The 19,614-nt window shown below is 36.1% G+C and overlaps 1 long non-coding RNA gene across 1 annotated transcript; it reads left to right on the top strand.

The window, feature by feature from the left end:
* Positions 1–17,007: 17,007 nt before the first annotated feature.
* LOC126808428 (uncharacterized) lies at positions 17,008–19,614 on the top strand. The gene is made up of 7 exons (XR_007674636.1): positions 17,008–17,022; positions 17,403–17,622; positions 17,787–17,835; positions 18,327–18,514; positions 18,650–18,831; positions 19,151–19,343; positions 19,489–19,614. It is a non-coding gene; the product is annotated as an uncharacterized LOC126808428 (long non-coding RNA).

The following is a 19,614-nucleotide window of genomic DNA, read 5'->3' as shown; positions in this document are numbered from 1 at the left end:
TCAGGGGTTTCAGTTTTTGATGAAAACCATGTATGGGCTACTCGGAAAATCAATTTCAAAGTTCTACCAAGAACGAAAGTGCCCGAATGTTCGAAAACCGGAAGTCGAACGTAGTTTCGAAATTTGTTTAGCTATTCCAAAAATAATTACATTTTTGGATAACTTGTCACAGAGTCCTAAAGATAGCAGTTGAACATTTCGATATTTCGAAACTTCGTCGTTGACTTCTATCGTTCGGAAATTGAAAATACGATGTTTACGAGCCAATTTTGTTATTTTTCAAAATTTTCCAATTTGACCTACATTTTTAGATATCTGAGGTTCCATTAAAATAAGTATCATTCAGTGTTATCGCCCTTTATTTTTCGAATTTCTTCAAATTTTTCAACCCTTATTTTTTTTAAACGGCCAAAGTGATGTTTCTGGAACTTCTGGAACATGAAGCCATATGGCCAAACTGACGGATAAAGCGATAACTAAAGTATCGATGGATAGCCCGATGAATGGATTATCGTGTGATACTCAATTCATTACAGATACGATAAATAGGAAGCAAATATGACTATCGTATGTTACTCAATTCATACAGTTACGATAAATAGGAAGCAAACTATGACTATCGTATGGTACTCAATTCATACAGATACGATAAATAGGAAGCAAAATATAACACGTTGAATACCAAGTATTTTCTAATTTGCAGCCTTTTTGGACGCCTTTATCCCGAAAACTACTCCAGCGATTTTTTCTTAAGCCCTTCTGGTAGTCTTGTGCAGGAAGACACCCAATAAAACTTTGAAACAACTGGAATATGACAATGATTCATTTGCCAGAAATAATTGAAAAAATGAAAAAAGAAAGGTAAAAAAGTTGGTGCACTTCTAGAGCCCAGTCCACAACCTTGGTATAACATACTTTTACACTATTTATGTACAAGGGGCGGCCATTACACAAAATTCGAACACAACCATCATTAGATCGTAACGGTGATGTATCCAAACGGTTTTTGTAAATCAGATGAAAATTGTGACCTCTAGATGGAGCACGGGCAAAAAACGTGATTTTTCGTACAATCAAGGGCCATAATCCAGGAAGTTACTTTCCGATATGCGTGAATATCGACAGGAACCAGGATCTTTTGGTTATAAACATATATTTCAAGTTTCATCAAAATCGGATCAATATTGTGTCCTCTAGAGGGACCACAACCTTGATATACCATAAATTTACAATATTTGCCTACCAGGGGCGGCCATTTTGTTCGGCAGTTTAGGTCCAATTTTACGAAATTGAAACTCAACTATCATTAGGGTGTCACGGTGATATATTCAAACGATTTTTTTTAAAATCGGATAGAGGATCCACAACCTTGATATATCATATATTTACACTATTTGCGTACGAGAGGCGGCCATTTTGTCCGGCAGTTTTGGTCTCTTTTGCACGAAATTCAAACTCAAACATCATTAGGGTGTAACGGTGATATGTTCAAACGTTTTAATAAATCGGATAAAAATTGTGACCTCTAGGGGGACCATAAGCCAAATACGCGATTTGTCGTACAATCAAGAGTCATAATTCAGGAAGTTACGATCCGATATGCGAACATATCGACAAGAACCAAGATCTGGGGGTTATAAATATTGTGGCCTCTAGAGAGTCCACAACTTAGATATATCATATATTTACACTATTTGCGACCGAGGGGTGGCCATTTTGTCCGGCAGTTTTGGTCCGGTTTTCAAAAAATTCGAACTCAACCATCATTAGGGTGTAACGGTGATGTACTAAAACTTTTTTTTTAAAATCAACCATCATTACGGTGTAAAGTGATATATTCAAACGGGTTTTTAAATCGGATACAAATTGTTACCTCTAGAGGGACCACAATCAAGGGCCATAATTCAGGAAGTTACGTTCCGATATTCGCAAATATCGAAAGGAACCAAGATCTGCGGGTTATTAACATGCATGTCAAGTTTCATCAAAATCAGATGAAAATTGTGACCTCTAGAGTGTCCACAGACTGAACACGTTATTTTTCGTACAATCAGGGGCCATAATCCATGGAGTGTCGATCCGATACATGCCAATATCTTCAACAAAAAATGTTCAATGGATGTTTCTAAAACTTCTGGTGCAAAAAGTTATGTATCGAAACAGCTTGTTAAAACTATCCCGACAATGATACAAAAAGTAGTCGAAAAAATATCCGATATTTTTTTTAAAAAGCTAACAAAGTAAAAAAATATGGTGCTTTTGCGAAAAAATTGATTACTACGCCAGATTTAACCGGATCAAAAAATTAAAGTGTCATTGGATAACGAGAAGAAATTATACAAATTCGATGGTTAGGCAATAGATTATGCGATGCTGAAAATCTAGTATTTTCCGTTTTGGAGACTATTCAGACGCTTTTATCTCGAAAACTACTCTTCTGTTTTGGGTGTGAATCCAAATGTAAAAGTCTCGATATGATATAAAGGGTCCAAAAAGGGCCTCAATCTTTGAAAAAAGTCGATAAATCGTTAAAATACTGAAAATGCTCTTCTATTTTTTTTTATAAACTGCCTAAAAAAAAAAACAATAAAAAATTGATACCCTCGCAAAAATCGCGATTTCTCCGTCGTATCGTTTGGTAGCTCGATGAATAGGCTATTGTAATTTGTATGACACCCTTCCTGTCAACTTCCTGAAAGCCAGTTTAGTGCTGCTTGCAGGTCTAGTTATTATTATCATTATTAATACAGCATATTTATAGTTCGCCCTTTCATACAACATGTTCAGGGGCACTTTACAAGGTGGCAATGTAATCATAAATAAATAACAAGATTGGGGACATGTTAACGATTGTATATAGAGTCCCGCAAAAGCCTGATTAAATAAATGAGTTTAAGCTGGGGTTTTTTTCAAAAGAATATGGAGATGTACAACATCTTAAACTAAATGGTAGATTATTCCATAAAACAGGTGCTTGATAACTAAAAGAGCGCTGGCCATAAGAGAGTAGTTAAACAGTCGTGGGCTTTAAAAGTAGTCTATCTGATGTACATAATGTTCGACCAGGTTTATGGTAAACAGGGGCTAAATTATTTAAAGAGCACATAAGGTGAAAAACCTACATTAACTTTACGATAAGTTAACATCAATCTGATTAAAATTAATTCAGCTATCTTTACTAGAAGTCGCATGTATCGAAAACTCTCTTAATCCCCCCAGACGCCAGTGAGTCACAGTGATTAAATGCATATTAGGAATATTTATTTCTTAATTATCTATATATAGCCGGCATGTGTATTCATTAACAATTTCCAGGTTCCGTCATAGTTCTGCCAGACTGTTGTCACCAGATCGAGAATATGTCCACCGTTATGAATCAAAGAAGGAACATGTTGTGTAAAAGATCTGAAATCTATTATTCAACATTTCACAAAAATCAACCACGGTAAAGTCATCGGAATCATCAACATGAAAATGAAAATCCCCCAAATAATAGTGCAACACTAATTAATTGGTCCGGAAATATAATCCAAATTCTTCCATAAACTTTTGACATAATTTGCTATTGGGCGGGCGGTAAATTGTAATAATCCTAGTTTCCTTAGAGAACAATCCATAATTTTAAAAGAATCAAAACGTTCATGACGGATTTTCTTACACTTAATAGAAGACTTAAACGTGCTACACCTCCTCCACGTGAACCTCTAGCGCGCAATGTTGTATAGAATAACCATCGGATACTAAAGCTGCGATTGTCGATGAATCCGAACAGACATTATTCAGCCACGTTTCAGTTATTCCGCAAATATCAATTGAATTTTCAATAATATAATCAGATAAAATAGTTGTTTTATTCCTTGCGGATCTGGCATTAATTCATTTTTGACCGCCTTTCAAATTTGTATAAGACTGTTGTTTATTTTCTGTTTTGTTCTAAAGAGTTTGATCGGTTTGTGACTTTTGATAGAGTTTGAGGTGAGCTGGATGAGATTGCTATGATTAATGATAATATTCAGTGGATTGGTGTTTAGAGGTTCATATGGGCTGTTGGTGGTGATACTTCTAAATGTCTTTGATTATTTCTTCCTATTACTACATTAATATCAATTTTGTTGTCATATATATAATCATTCAAAGCGGTTGTTTTATATTGGATGGGCCTTGCATTAAGGCACAATTTTGTGTTGTCTAGGCGTTGATCGATTTGTTCAGAAATTATTGGAATAGTAACACCTACTATTATTAAATCAATGAGATTGGGCTTGGAGGTTATTGTGTTTGATATTAGGTGAGTTGATTTAGATAGCTCACTAGCCACAACAGATACAAATACACAGCTGCCTCTTAGGCGCTTAGAGAATGTCTTCAACAAGAAAACGTTAACTACCTTTAAAAGGAAAAGGAGGAAAGCGTGGAGCAATACGGTCCTTGTGGAGTTACCCAGAAGGAGGATCTTTAGGTTCCACAGGATGCCAAGATGAACACCAGTGTGGTGCAACTTAAAATATGCTACACAGTGTGGTGTCGCCCAAAAGGAGGATCTCTGGGCTCCACAAAATTCCAAGATGGAGACCACTTTGGTGCAACCTAAAATATGGTACACAAGCATACGGACCATGGTGGGTCGGCTGAGGAAACGCGCCAAGAAGAGTGGAGAGAGAGAGAGAGAGAAATGGGGTTTAACGTCCACTCGATACAAACTAGGTCATTTCGGGGCTAACATATGGTTTAATTTTATTTCAATAATTCGCTTGCGCGTAGGGGTCTTTAGCAGTGGGAGGAAAAGGAGGATCTCTGGGCTCCACAAAATTCCAAGATGGAGACCACTTTGGTGCAACCTAAAATATGGTACACAAGCATACGGACCATGGTGGGTCGGCTGAGGAAACGCGCCAAGAAGAGTGGAGAGAGAGAGAGAGAGAAATGGGGTTTAACGTCCACTCGATACAAACTAGGTCATTTCGGGGCTAACATATGGTTTAATTTTATTTCAATAATTCGCTTGCGCGTAGGGGTCTTTAGCAGTGGGAGGAAACCGGAGGAATCGGAGAAAACCCACGAGGTTGGACAGGCGACCCTACTCCTTGTCACCTACAACCGGGGAATCGAAACCCCGCCAGTTGACTCAATGACAGACCGTATGATACAGCGCGCGCGTGCTAACCATTCGGCCATCCAAGCAGACGTTGGATGCCAGAAATGTGGCCTCCTTTGCAGGAATAGTAGCACTAAACACCCCCCCCCCCCATGCACACACATACCTTCACCAGCCAAACCCCAAATGTTGCGTCTATCTGTATCCCTAGCAGGACTCAAACACTACCACCTCTAGCCTCCCAGCCAGCATCCTAGCCATGGTCGGTACACACAAAGACCAAATAAACCTTTTCAATTTCATTTAATGGAATCGTCGATTTAGGACTTAAAATGTCGGTCAACTAGCTTGGTGTCTGTTCTCGGGCAGAGCTAACCGTAAACAGACAACGAAGGTGATCGGTGTTGCCAGAAACTTGCGAGTTCGGCCTATACTGATAGGGTCACCACCTGTGACTTTAACCGTGTGTAGTTTTGCAACGCTATTAGCTCCTCCAGCCTCAATTGGGTGTCTGTGTGAGCTATGGCCGTACACAGAACTCCCTGACAGCAGCTCTCCTGGCCCTTTGAGGTTGGGGTTGTGGCTGGCTGCTGCTCGTCTTCTTCCCCGGCGATATTGTTAGCATACAGTAATAATGTCACATTGCCATCATCCTGAATGCCTGTCACCATCCATAAATGTGGCTTGTAGTTTTCACTTCGTAAAAGTTCAGGAGATAATGAAGCCCATGGCCAGTCGGGCTATATTTATATATATATACCCGTTGGGGTCCAATCGTAGCTCAAATCAAGATTTCTCTTGATCTCTATCGTGAAAGACATTGCGACCACAATCGTATCCTATCGCAACAGAACGCATCGGTTGCTGATCATCGCATCGGAACTTATCCGAACGTACCTGCACATACCAGAGTGAACCAAATAGGGAACCCGGATCGTGGACTCAGTAGGGGCAATCTATCGGAACTCACCTGGTCGTATCCGAACGGGAGATCATATCGTGACGATAACGCTCCACTACGTTTCGAATCGCATCACCTCTGATCCGAACGTGAAAATACAGAGACGTAAACAAAACGTAATGAGTATATCCCGGCTAAAAATTTATATACTTTAATACAGTGGAAATTAAAATAATGTTGAAAAAAATGGTGAACATTTAGTCCTAGTATACATGTATATTAACAACGACCTCTTGTTTCAGATCAAGATGGTGATACGATGATCAGTTCAGATCGTCAAGTTTTGGTCTTTTATAATGGTTTGTGGGGAACAATTTGCCCAGATCGATGGGGTGATGAAGAAAGCCAAGTTGCGTGTAGGGAGGCTGGTTACCAACATGGCTACTCATATAGCTATTCTGGAGATATTTCTAAGCCTATGTGGTTATCTGCTGTAGAATGTAATGGTACTGAAACCAGTTTGAAGTCTTGTAGGACAACAAAATTTAACAGCAATTTCTATTGTGATCCCCAATCAAGTGCTAGCGTATACTGTTATAATGATGACGATTGTGAGTTTTTACCATTACCCTTTAATCCATTACCTCATTATCCAAACTGAATATGGAATCAGACTAGTAATTATATCCATATTGACTTCAATGTTAAATCTATGACATTTAGCTTTCTTATATATTGAATTTTGCGTTTGATATTTCGGTAATCATTGACATATATAAGAACATGTGAACACTCATTCTTAAATTTCAGTAAATGAATACAGACTGGTTGATGGTGATCAATCTAATAATGGTCTTGTACAAGTGAAATACAACAATACCTGGAATTATCTTTGTGGCACTATTTACTCTTCAAACACCGATCTAATATGTAAACAGCTAGGATATAAACAAGGCGATACTTACAGTCATCCACGATTTTCTAATATAACAGGAGGGTATTGGAGAAATTATTTCATGTGTATGGGTAATGAACCTGTGCTGGATGTATGTTTACATGGAAACTGGACTTATGAAGCAAATTTCTGCCACATTACCCATCCCATTTACTGTTATGGTTCAGGTAGCTTTTATTAATTTCTTATTTTCATTCTGTATCAGGAATATACTAATATGTTGGCAATATTTTGCTTGCTTGAGTTCAGCAAAAATGAATGAGCAAATAAGAAAATTTTCCCCAACTCTATCTGATTGTTGAGAGTAATTCAATCGAAATAACCAGTTTTATTCAGTGAAATGTATCTGAGATTTTGACACTGTAATGAGATACCATCTTCTGGCTACATAGATACTGTGTGACACGTAGTCAGAAACCATCTTCTGACTTTATAGATAATGTGTGATACGTATTACTAGGTAATTATACATATTAGCTGATGTTACCATATAAATGACCGGTACAATACTATTTAATCTCTAATTGGTTTATTCCAGTTCGTCTTAGTTCTAAATTCAGCAATTCATCTGGTGCTCTACTGGTTAATGAAGGAAATGAATATAAAACAGTCTGTGCCGATGATTTTGATCAAAATGCTGTCAATGTTGTTTGTAGAGAATTGGGTTTTCCATCTGGTGGACGAATCCTTCCAGGAAACAATTTCAACGTTCATCGTTCAAGTATAAATAAAAGATATAGATGCCATGGTTATGAAGACAGTTTAATGGAATGCAGCGCTGAAGAAAGTGAATATTGTTTAAACTCTGTTACGACATTGTCCTGTGGTAATGGTGATAATGCTGTAAATCATGGTAGAGTACTGCATTAATATATATATATCCCCTGAATTTTACTCTGGTGTTCCACAGAGATAGGCCCTCTATTTTTTTTAAAATATATATACATGACATTGCAAATAACATAAATTCAAACATCAGATTATTTGCTGACGATACCTCTCTATACTTTAAAATTGGTACCATGACTTAAATTGCATTAAAAATTGGGCCGAGGCATGGCTAGTTACTTTTATCCCCTTAAAAGACGCTAACAATTACTACTAAACGCCAGATAGTTTAACCACCGTTATGTATGAACCAGGTACAAATCAGAACATAATCTTTCAACATAATTGTAAATGAAATTATCACATAGATAGCATTGTAAGTAAAGTATCAAAACTAGTAAATTGCCTTTGCTCTCTAAAATATACTTTTCTTCCACACTTTGACTATGCCGATATCATCTAGGATGGGTGCAGCGATTACTTAGGTAACAAATTAGAATCCATACAATTAGATGCACATCGCACTACGTTTTGGGGCGGTTAGAGGTACTGCATGGCTCTTGCCTTGCCCTATAAAGGGACTGGGTTTGCTCCACTCTCGAAAACACGACGAAGTCATAAATCAAAATTAATATATAAAATTAGTCATATCTCTCTGACCTCACCCACCCCCTCCCCTACTCCTAGTAATTATACCCTTAGTAACAAAGTTAAAATAGATGAAATCAGATAAAGAACCGAAATTTTTCCCGAATCTTTCATCCCTTCAAGTACACACGAGAATAAACTTGACGTTGAAATTAGAAACTCTAAGTCCCTCACTATCTTTGGAAATTCACTAAAAAAAAATAGATACCATCGTACCACCATATTACTATTTAGGGAATAGATCATTACAAATAATACACCGTAAACTAAGATTATGTGTGTGAAATAGCTTTATCTTGCATTCGCTTCCACCGATGTGATATCGCAGACAAGCTAAGATTATCGTGCTCAAACCTACAAGGCCATAAATTTCTCAGACAGGTCGATAATCACATCACGAACATTATTTGCTCTTATGCCCCTTACATTCAGATGCAAGAAAACAGACAACCCAAAATTTCAATATAATTAAAAGACTATCAGTTGTCTGTTGTATGGCTTAACAAAACTTAGTCCTTAAATAAACACACTTATTTTGCAAGAAGTTCAACAATTTATTCATCTAACAAAAAGATTTAAATTTCCATAAAACAATTCTTACATTATTTTCAGCCCTTCACACCGTACAATCATCGTATATTCTCACCTATCGTAACTGGTTTGTGAGATTTGGAGATGTTAGATGAGTGTACGCTGTGTAGGCTTTATACCTTACCCAATAACCAGTACCAACCAGTTCTTTCAGAATCAATTGCTACCTATTAAAATATTTATAAAAAATATATGTATTCTCCATTATATGTATCCAATATGTTCTATATTTATGTAATTATATGTGTATACTATATTTATTTTATGTAATTATGTATGCATACTATATTTATTTCATACTGTGTGCATGTAATTATATCAGAGACATGGGTTACACAGAGGCATTACCTGTTGCCCAATCCAAATTCAGATATTTACTGAATATTGTTTATAAAAAAAACCCCAGGGCGCACACAGCTTATTAATTGATAGAAACCTGCAGTTCTAAAATAATAATTAAAATAATTATATTATAATATTATATACGCTTGGAGATTTACTAGGACTGATTCAGTTTTAACTTTGGCAATTAAAAATAGGATATAACCAAGCTTAATTCTCGAAAAAAATTAATTTTCAACAAAGATTTCAAATTATTGCCGCCTATATATGTTTAACATGCGACGCTAGGTTAGCATTCGGTGCGTGCCGATACTGTTCCTCTTGATTTTACAACGTGCCCCCTCCCCCTCCACAAATCGCCCGCTTAGGGTACGAGCTTCAATGCCTAACCGTGACGGTAAATCTTGTAAATTCCCATCAAACAAAAGAAAAAGAAAAAAAAATTAATAATAATAATATTCATAACTTGTAATTGGGTCATTTTGTACAGAAGTCCACTAGGGTCAATCAAACTTATTTCAAGGTCGCCACACACTGATTTATCGAATAGCTAAGTCAACGCCGTACTTTATTTGCTGTTACAAAATCGGCACATTCATGTCATGCTTCCATAAATATCATTCTTTATTTTCATGCCTGCATTGAAATCATAAAGTTCATAGTCTCATTATAGTCATACTCCCATTGCTATCAGTTATCAATTTCATGTTCTCCTTAAAACCACAGAACGCTATTTATATTTTTCTAAAAAAATCGAAACTGTTCGCGTATTTCACCGAACATAATTGATTAGAAATTACAATATTTGTTTTTCATAAATTGAATATAAATCACTTTACATACCTTCATATTACATTAACATGTGCTTTTAGAACCATTTTTGTATATTTCAAGATTAAAAAAAAATAGTGCCATTGGCCCTTTAATAAGAACCCACTGATGTATATTTATGTAAATTTTTATAACATTTTTGGCCGTTTTGTTTTGCTCGTTTTTACTTTACACAGTTATATAAATTTTAGTCTTTTTGGATTAGCGCCGTTTCGTCTATATCCCTTTTAAACAAGTCGTTACCATCTTTACGTTTCGCTGAACCCCTTTGTAGTGCCTCTATTTAATTCGATTGAATCCAAGCCTGCAAATTATCTATCGTTGCGCTCTTGATTTGATTTCTTTAATACTCAGGCTTGTGTATATTCAGACTTGGATTAACAAAATTTTCTGAAAAATCTAAATGGCGTTCCGTGGCTTTAAGGAGAGCATGGAATCAATGAATCATTAATAAATGAGAGTATGAAGGTTGTGGGACTATGAAGTTAATGAGTGTATGAACTTAATGAATGGTTTTTAATGAGGGCATGAAATGATATTAATGGCAGCATGACCTGAATGTGCCGATCCCGTAACATAAAAAAAGTACTTCGTTGGCCTAGCTATTCCATACATCAGTGTAGGGCGACCTTGAATGCACTACATGTAGTTAGAACAGTTTTGTTTCATGTGAATGACCCTAATGGGCTTCTCCATATCTTGTAGTTACAAGATATTTTGTTTTGTAATTACGGGATAGTTTTCTTGTAATTATATCAGTTTACGGACCAATTTGACAACCCGTGTTTCAATGCTGTTTCAGCTAATAGTTAACACGGAAATGCCTTGTGGTCTTGTTCTTTAGCAAAATTTAAATTAAAGATGTATAATGTAAGGTTTAGATAAAGGGATGGTCGTCCTTGCCATAACAGTTCAAAAATAGAAAATACAAAAATGAATATGTTGAAAATTTCAGTCAAATTTAAAAGAGAAGTTATTTATGTTCGATGTTTTGTTAAGCTTTTGCTCAAATAGTTTCGATAATAAACAAAGCCACATTATACATTTTAACGCTAAATAATTAAACGGGACGGATGTTCTATCGAGCTGATTATGAGCTTGTCAGGTAAAATACATATCTAAATAATAATTTATATAACATTTGAAAACAAAATAAAGACCTGCAATAGGCCGATATAACTTTTACTAGTCTTACATAAGGTATCTTTAAAATTGTGGTGAAACACACTATGAGATCGTAGTCCTATAATAGATTAACAATGGCATCTTGTTTCAGATCAAGATGGGGATATGATGATCATCTCTGATCGTCAAGTTTTAGTCTACTATAATGGTTTGTGGGGAACTATCTGCCCAGATCGATGGGGTGATGAAGAAAGCCAAGTTGCGTGTAGAGAGGCTGGTTATCATTATGGCTACTCATATAGCTATTCTGGAGATATTTCTAAGCCTATGTGGTTATCTGCTGTAGAATGTAACGGTACTGAAACCAGGTTGAAGTCATGTCGAACAACAAAATTTAACAGCAATTTCTATTGTGATCCCCAGTCAAGTGCTAGCGTATACTGTTATAATGATGACGATTGTGAGTTTTAACCATTACCGCATTTATCAAAACTGAATATGGAATCAGACTAGTAATTATATCTATATTGACTTCAATGTTAAATCCTTGACATTTAGCTTTCTTACATATTTAATTTTGTGTTTGATATTTAAATATACGTTGACATATATAAGGACATGTGAACAGACTCATTCTTAAATTTCAGTAAATGAATACAGGCTGGTTGGTGGTGATAAATCTAATAATGGTCTTGTACAAGTGAAATACAACAATACCTGGAATTATCTTTGTGGCACTATTTACTCTTCAAACACCGATCTAATATGTAAACAGCTAGGATATAAACAAGGCGATACTTACAGTGATCCACGATTTTCTAATATAACAGGAGGGTATTGGAGAAATTATTTCATGTGTATGGGTAATGAACCCGTGCTGGATGTATGTTTACATGGAAACTGGACTTATGAAGCAAATTTCTGCCCCAGTACACATCCCATTTACTGTTATGGTTCAGGTAGCGTAACTTACTCTCCCGTGCCGAACAAAGTTTCTGGGGTGGTGGGGGTAGTGAAATGCGCTCCGTTTGTCCGTCGGTCCGTCCCTATTTAGTTTCTCGAACATATTTCGTAAACCGTTCAAGATATCTTTTTGAACTTTGTACACACATCAACCTATTAAAGTAGTTGCGCCTTTGGCTATTTAGGAATTTCTGGGATTTATAATTTTGTGCTTCCATGGAAAGAAATTTGACTTAGTTTTTGTGTACAATTTTGTTTCCGGAGCATATCTCATAAGTCATTCAAGATAAAACCTTCACGAAACTTTGTATAAACAACAACTTATTATAGTAGGTGTTTTTCTTTTTTGCTAATTTGGAATGTCTCGGATTTAACATGTTTTATGTTTCCATGGAAACAAATTTCTCTGTTGAATGATTTTGGAATTTCTACAACACATTTGACTTAGTTTGTAGTATATAATTATTATTCTAGAGCATATTTCAGAAACTGTTCAAGATAATGTAATGTAGCGCTGAAGAAAGTGAATATTGTTTAAACTCTGTTACGACATTGTCCTGTAGTAATGGTGATATCGCTGTACATCAAGGTAGTAACGCTACAAGCCAAGGTATAATATATTACAGCACTACAGCAAAATAGTGTGCCATGTGATCTAGAAACGCATAACAGGTTTCGTTCACAACACCTGTCAATGCTTTTAGCTAACTGTAGCAATGTGGATTTTAAACGCCATAGGGCTGTTGGATAGAAAATAACGTAGGTATAGTTTTTTCTGAATTACAACAAGGCTTGTAGTAAACTTGGAATGACTGCAACTTTCGGTGTAGTTATCTCTCTTTGTTTATATAACTCTTTCTCGGCCTTTTAATACAATACAATGCGAAGGTTATTTGGAAACAATCACATATTAATTCGTATTACTATGTTTACGTAATTGACTAAGTCCTTTTACCAGATAGCGTTCCTAACTGTCGAAGGTTCTTTTATGCCCACCACAATGTATTAACCATGTATTTTGTGCGTTTCCGCTGGAAAATAAGTTTCACCCATGCGTGTTTTAATAGTTCTGTTTTGAAATAAGAGTTGGTTTCTTTTAAAGTTGATTGAGCCGTAGTTGCTCAGTGAGTAAGGCGCCGGCTTTCTAACAAGGAGGTCGCGGATTGGCCAAGAAAGTTCCTTGTGATTTTCCGACGCGGCTTCCCCTTGTCAGAGCTGCTAGGCGGAGGACCTGGCAAGGGCCGTTTCTTGACATTTGAATGGGGCAAAAAAAAAAAGCCCGATGTAACGTGTAAATATTGACTTGCACGAAAAAGATCCCATGAAAGTCGTCAATAGTTCAGTCAGTGCAGAAAAGTAGAATAAAAAAACCCATTTCATTTCATTTATCAAAGTTGAGTTGGTCCTTTAATTATGAATCGTGCAATTATTACGATGCCCTGGATACCCTATTTCTGAAGTCATGTGATATTCATTCTACATGTAGGTCTAATCCCTTATTACTTTATTTTTTCAGGAGGAGAAGGAATTATGTCAATGATAGAAAACGAGTTGATTGATATCAGGAGCGAAGCTGTAGAAACTGTGGATGAAGCTAACGATGTAGTCAATAAAGTAGATGAATTATTAAGAAATATCCAAAATTAGATGCATCGATGCAAACCTTTACTGAAAAATTAAAAAGTATAGAAATGATGACATGGTTATGTTTTTAATATCTTCGTCCGTATACAGTACAGATTTCTTAAAACCGACAGTCAGCATATACAATTTAAGAAATGGTCCTACAGCCCAACCTATCCTCAAAATTAAACCACAGTTCGGGCATATCATTAATTTGTGTAAAGCACACAAATATATATGCCTTAAAGCTACGTTCCCAGAAAAGTATTTATCGAGTGGATATTTCCAATAAAAGTATGCCAATTTTGGTATATATGGGAAGTAGAAATATCCAATCTTACTAGAAAAATACTGGATTCCCTGAAAAACACTCTTGGAGCGCATACATGACAAAAGATGTAAGGGTTTCCCTAATCGACAGGCCGACCCTTAGGAGTGTCTGCACGTGTGACGTCGAAGGTTGAACGCGGAGATTGAGCGCTTGATGTACATGTTGATAAACTTTATGAAGAATTAGACGTACAACACTTTCTGAGATAAAATTCACGGAAAGAGATGTGGGCGGTGGATAATCCGAGAATTTAATTAGGCTTCGATATTTGTAATAAATTGTCAGAGATTAAAGACAACATCGTCTTGTGTACGCAATGAATTCTCCTCCTACTTCTTATCGGTACCGAGAGGGGTAAGTCACGTGACACAAAGATGACCTTATTTGATCGATTTTTTATAGCCAGGGTATTCCCGACAATTGAAGCAAAATTATGATAAATCAATTAGTCTGAATATGTTTTTAGTCCAAATATATCATCAAATCTCCCAGTTGGTACCCGGAAATGTATCTTTAATAAAGTTGAAATGTGTTATGCACCTAATAATTCCGCCAATTTATGTAAAACCTGCAAAAATGATTGTTTGGTATTGAATGCCATACTAAAAGTTACCAAAATCGGGATACTGGAAAATCTGAAATTTTCAGGGTAAACTCTTAGTTTTTGTTAAGTCGTTTTCGTGAAATCTCATAAAAGCATAAAGACGTCAATTTTTCAGAGAAACAAACGGTTTTCATAGATTTCCGATGCTTCCTTCTATCATTTTGACATATTTGGCACTGTATCGTCATGAAATGGCAAATTTGGTAATTCTTTCTTTTGTAGATACCTATTTGTATTAACTGGTCTATTATACCATTTTCACCTGTACACCTACCACATAACCTGCGACTGAAAACGTAAATTTACGAAAAATATTGCAAATTTGGTATCTGAACTAATGTTTTTGGGGTCAATATTTAATTTGAAGATTTAACTGGTTACTTAATACTATTTTCGGACAGTACAAGGTTATAGTATGCATCATATTTACTATAATACAATCGTAAAGCCCCTTAGAAAAAGCTGCTGCTTTATGTGATGAATTGGAGTTAAGAGGAAGTTACAATGTGTGCATGTATCTTCAGATGAGGATGTCGACATAGTATAGGCAGCTACCGAAGCGGTAGTATAGAGTTGCTTTCAACGACATTGATTGTGGAGGGCACTATGGAAGCCTATATGATACCTCAATATTAAATTGGTAGTATGTTAACATTATTGTGGCTGTGCGTTCATGAACTATCATGATAATATTTTCTGGGCGGTTTACAAGACCTATAAGATGACAACCACCAAAAGACATGGCGTAATAGTACTTATAAATCTATAACGTTAAATCCCTTTGATCTTTGGGGTATAGTCTATGGCCGGAATAACTTGCGGTCTGAAAGTCGGGGGCGACTTTGGATATATACAGTGGAATTTGGGATTATTCTTCTGAAAGATTTTCTTTAAACCTGTAACAGGTTATTCTTCCAAGGAAGGTTTTTATTTTCCTTATGAAAACATGATATCAGGTTTTTCTTACTGGAATTCTGTGATATTCTCATTGTACGTACATGTACACATAGACGGTTTATAAGCAAGATAAAGTCCTCGACTGGGGAAGAAAGACCTCAAAAAAAAAACCGCTAGAAAAACCTCGGCTTGCTGGCCTCGTTTTTTCTTTTTCTCGGGTTACTTTCTTCAGTCTTTCTTTTCCCAGCATAACCTCAGTCTCGTGCTTTATCCTACATATCATAAACAGTTCATATTGCGTCATTGTAATGTCAGGCGTAAATATATGGCTAAATAACGTCATACTACGTTTAATGTGCTCATTTGGCATTTTGATAATCCTATTCCTATTATGCTCAAAAACGAAAGTGGAAGTTTTAAAAAATAATACGGAGTGATAAAACTGTTTTTCATTTTAGCCGGTGGTAAACACAAGTGGTAAATTAAGAAGCTCAGGTCCAGGCATAAAAAAATAACAACAGCTATACACCAACCTTAACACGTGCTAAACACGAGACTAGTATTCAGCGATGTAGCGTAACACCTTTAAAGCTTAATCTGTGCCCTAAAATATAACTCCAGTTAAACACTATCATTAACCCGAGTTACATATATGTGCTAGTCTAGTGTTGAACAAGTGTTGGCTTTTGTCGAGTTGACGTTAAACCCTATTTCTCTCGCGGAAGCCGAGATGGCTCAATAAGTAAGGCACTGGCTCGCTAATCATGGCTCGCTAACCAGTACTGGTCTTGTGTTCGATATAGTTGTTGGCTGAGAAACTTTTCACAAAAAAAGAACACTTGAAATAAGAGTAGGCCGTAGCGCCGCAGTCCGGGCATACTTGCATGGCGTTTGCATGTCTTCATCACCCGGTTGCTGCAGAAAAAAAGGACGTTAAACCCCATTTATTTAATTTATTTATTAGCAGTAGGATAAAAATAAAAAGTGTGATGATATTTCTTACTAATATTTCCCCTTTTTATCGGCTAGGAAATTCACCACTTTTAAAATCATTTAATAAGAGCATTGACCTAATCTGACTTGTTTGCTCATCTAGATTAACATTTGCTAAAAAGGTGTCAAAATTGCGTCGAGATTAAAATTGTATCACAAGATAAGAGATACCCTACATAATCAGAATCTATATATAGAAAACAATATCAGGAACATGCATGATTTTCTCCACGGAAGAGTATAAAAGTCAACTGGAATTGTAAGCTTACCCCATTGCCTAAACATCAGACAATCTGTAAGTATTTCTAAATGTTCCCTCCAATCTTATAAAATGTTGTTTAGTTAATTTCTTAAATCTCGATCGACCATTGAATTCTTTCTAGGATATTAACGCGAATCGACGTACTTGTAATTTTTGTTGTTATTCCAATTTTCGAAATTTAGTCATCGTAACATACAAAAAAAGTGCAAACCATTTTACCCCGCCGTCTAAAACAGGGCAACTCTTATTATGTCGTTTTTATTCAAATATAATTCACACTGACATAACCAGCTAATTCAGCACCAGTGAGATTTCAATTGATCTTTTAGATCTTGAAACTGAACGTATATCATTTAAAACGGGTATAAATGAAAATCACACGAATGTAACCACATTATTTATTTTTGTTGTAGAAAGCAACAATGAAATATTTTGCCATTCTAACCATTGCTCTTGTCTTAACTGGGGCCAACGCCGGCTTCTTGGATTCATTCAAATCCACTCTTAGTTCCATTGGTGATAACATCAAAAACGTATACAATGGAGTTAAGCCCCTTCTCAGCAGTGCTGTTAGTAAACTTGTCGGAGAATTGAAAACAACTGGATCCCAAATCTTAGCCCAGGGTGCACAAGGTAATTACTTCAAGTTCTATTGACGTGTTGACTTAAAAGTGATATCATTCTAGCAAAATTTGGCACACGGTTACATTGAATTTTCCGTTATTACTAATGTGAAATGACTCCGAACTGATTTAACATCACATACGTCTGTAGGCTTCCTCACATTCTTATTCCAGCTCTTCTTGGTAGTCTTTCTGGAGGCACAACCACCACCCGTGATGTTGCGTAAGTATAACAGAACAACACCATCAAAAACTAATTCTGTCTTCTGAAATGTTACTTGTTTTTAACCAGAGTATCCAATGATAAGTTATCGACAAGGTACAACCTGGGCCCTTATTCACGAAAACTTAAACTAAGATACAATCGAAATTTTAAGAAATACTGCAATTCGATTGGCTGACCAGTACAATCAATTTGCATATATCCAATTTGCATATTGGTCAGCCAATCGAATTGCAGTATTTCTTAAAATTTCGATTGTATCTTAGTTTAAGTTTTCGTGAATAAGGGCCCTTTCTGTTGAAATTAATTTTTAATCTAAAACTAATTGCCAAGATATTTTCGAAGCAGAGTATCCTTATTCTATGTAAAACACTGATACTATTTTGCTAATTGGGATTTGAGTATTGTGATGTCCACAGTATATTCACTCGACGTTTGGGTTTTCTTTAATGAATTTAGTATTAATCACATTAGCTTTATATTATTTACAGTCTTCTTGATAAAGTTGGCCAATTCGTCAAGAATGGCGAAGATATGATCTCAACTCTCTCCCACACCATTGGAAATCTTTTCAACGGTGCTGTTGCCAAGCTCACCGATTTAGCAGGAAAACTTGGAAACGCACAACTCTTCGGACAACCCATCAGCAAATTCATCAGTGAAATCGAAGAAGTTGTTTGTAAGTAATAAAAGAGAATTTTCCTTGTATGCTTATTGGTGTTTGTGAATAGTTATGCATCCATAAAATTTCAATTTTTTATTTTTAATAGAAAAACAAAACAAAGGGTTAATCGTGAATGTTTATCTTTTGTAGCAAGCCACAACCTTCTCCAGAGCTCCATCCTTAAACAATTGATTGAACAACCAGCTAAATTGTTGTCAAGTGCTGCCCAACATCTAATGGGACACAAGAGAAGTGCAATCAGTGATCTTTTGTCCTCTATCGGACAAACATTGGCCTCCACCTTCAAGCCAGCCATTGATACCGTCACCAAGGTAATCAAATATTATGTAATATCCAAAAATTTGAGATTCTGTTATGCATTTATTATAAAGCGGACGGGCCTTTATGGTAATATGGTGAAAACTGTCTCAATTCGAGAGCAGTCAAATGTGTTGTTATATACGACAAGGATCTAAAATGTTGATACATATCTAGATGTGAAAAGTTTGTATGCTAATTACGTTCGTAATGGATCTTCAACATATGTAATGCCATATAGGGGGTTTACAGCCCATAGAAAAGTGAACACACAGAATAGGACATATTTGAGACTAAAGCTTGCTACAATTTATTTTATTTTGTGTCTTGTAGCACATTACCAATTTGGGAGCAACTTTGAAAAATGCCGGTACCGCTCTTTTCGGAGCCGTCAAGCCCACCATTGATGCTTTGACTGGAAAACTCACCGATCACGTCAACAACTTGAAACAAGTCGGAACTGAACTTTTAGGACATGGAAAGAATGCCCTCAGTGCTCTCACTGATGCTGTTACTGATATTCTTGGTAAGATGGAACAAATTTTTAAATTACGTTAATTCCTCTATTTTCTTATATATTATTGCCTGTGAATTGCATACTACCATGACAAATTTTATTGTAACTTGTATTCTTATGGTTGTCGTTAATTATTTCCCCATGTTTACTTCAGGACAAACCTTCCACAACGCCCAACCCACCATCCAGAAAGCTATCGACACCGCCAAACAAGCAGGTAAAGATACCATTGGCACCCTTTTGGGAGGAGGAAACTAAAAAATAAATTAGTTGCTTAATA

This window comes from Patella vulgata, chromosome 1, assembly GCF_932274485.2.
Source record: "Patella vulgata chromosome 1, xgPatVulg1.2, whole genome shotgun sequence".
Classification (NCBI taxonomy): Eukaryota; Metazoa; Mollusca; class Gastropoda; family Patellidae; genus Patella; species Patella vulgata.
The sequence above is the reverse complement of the archived record's forward strand: the minus strand, read 5'-3'. Positions and strand labels throughout refer to the sequence as shown.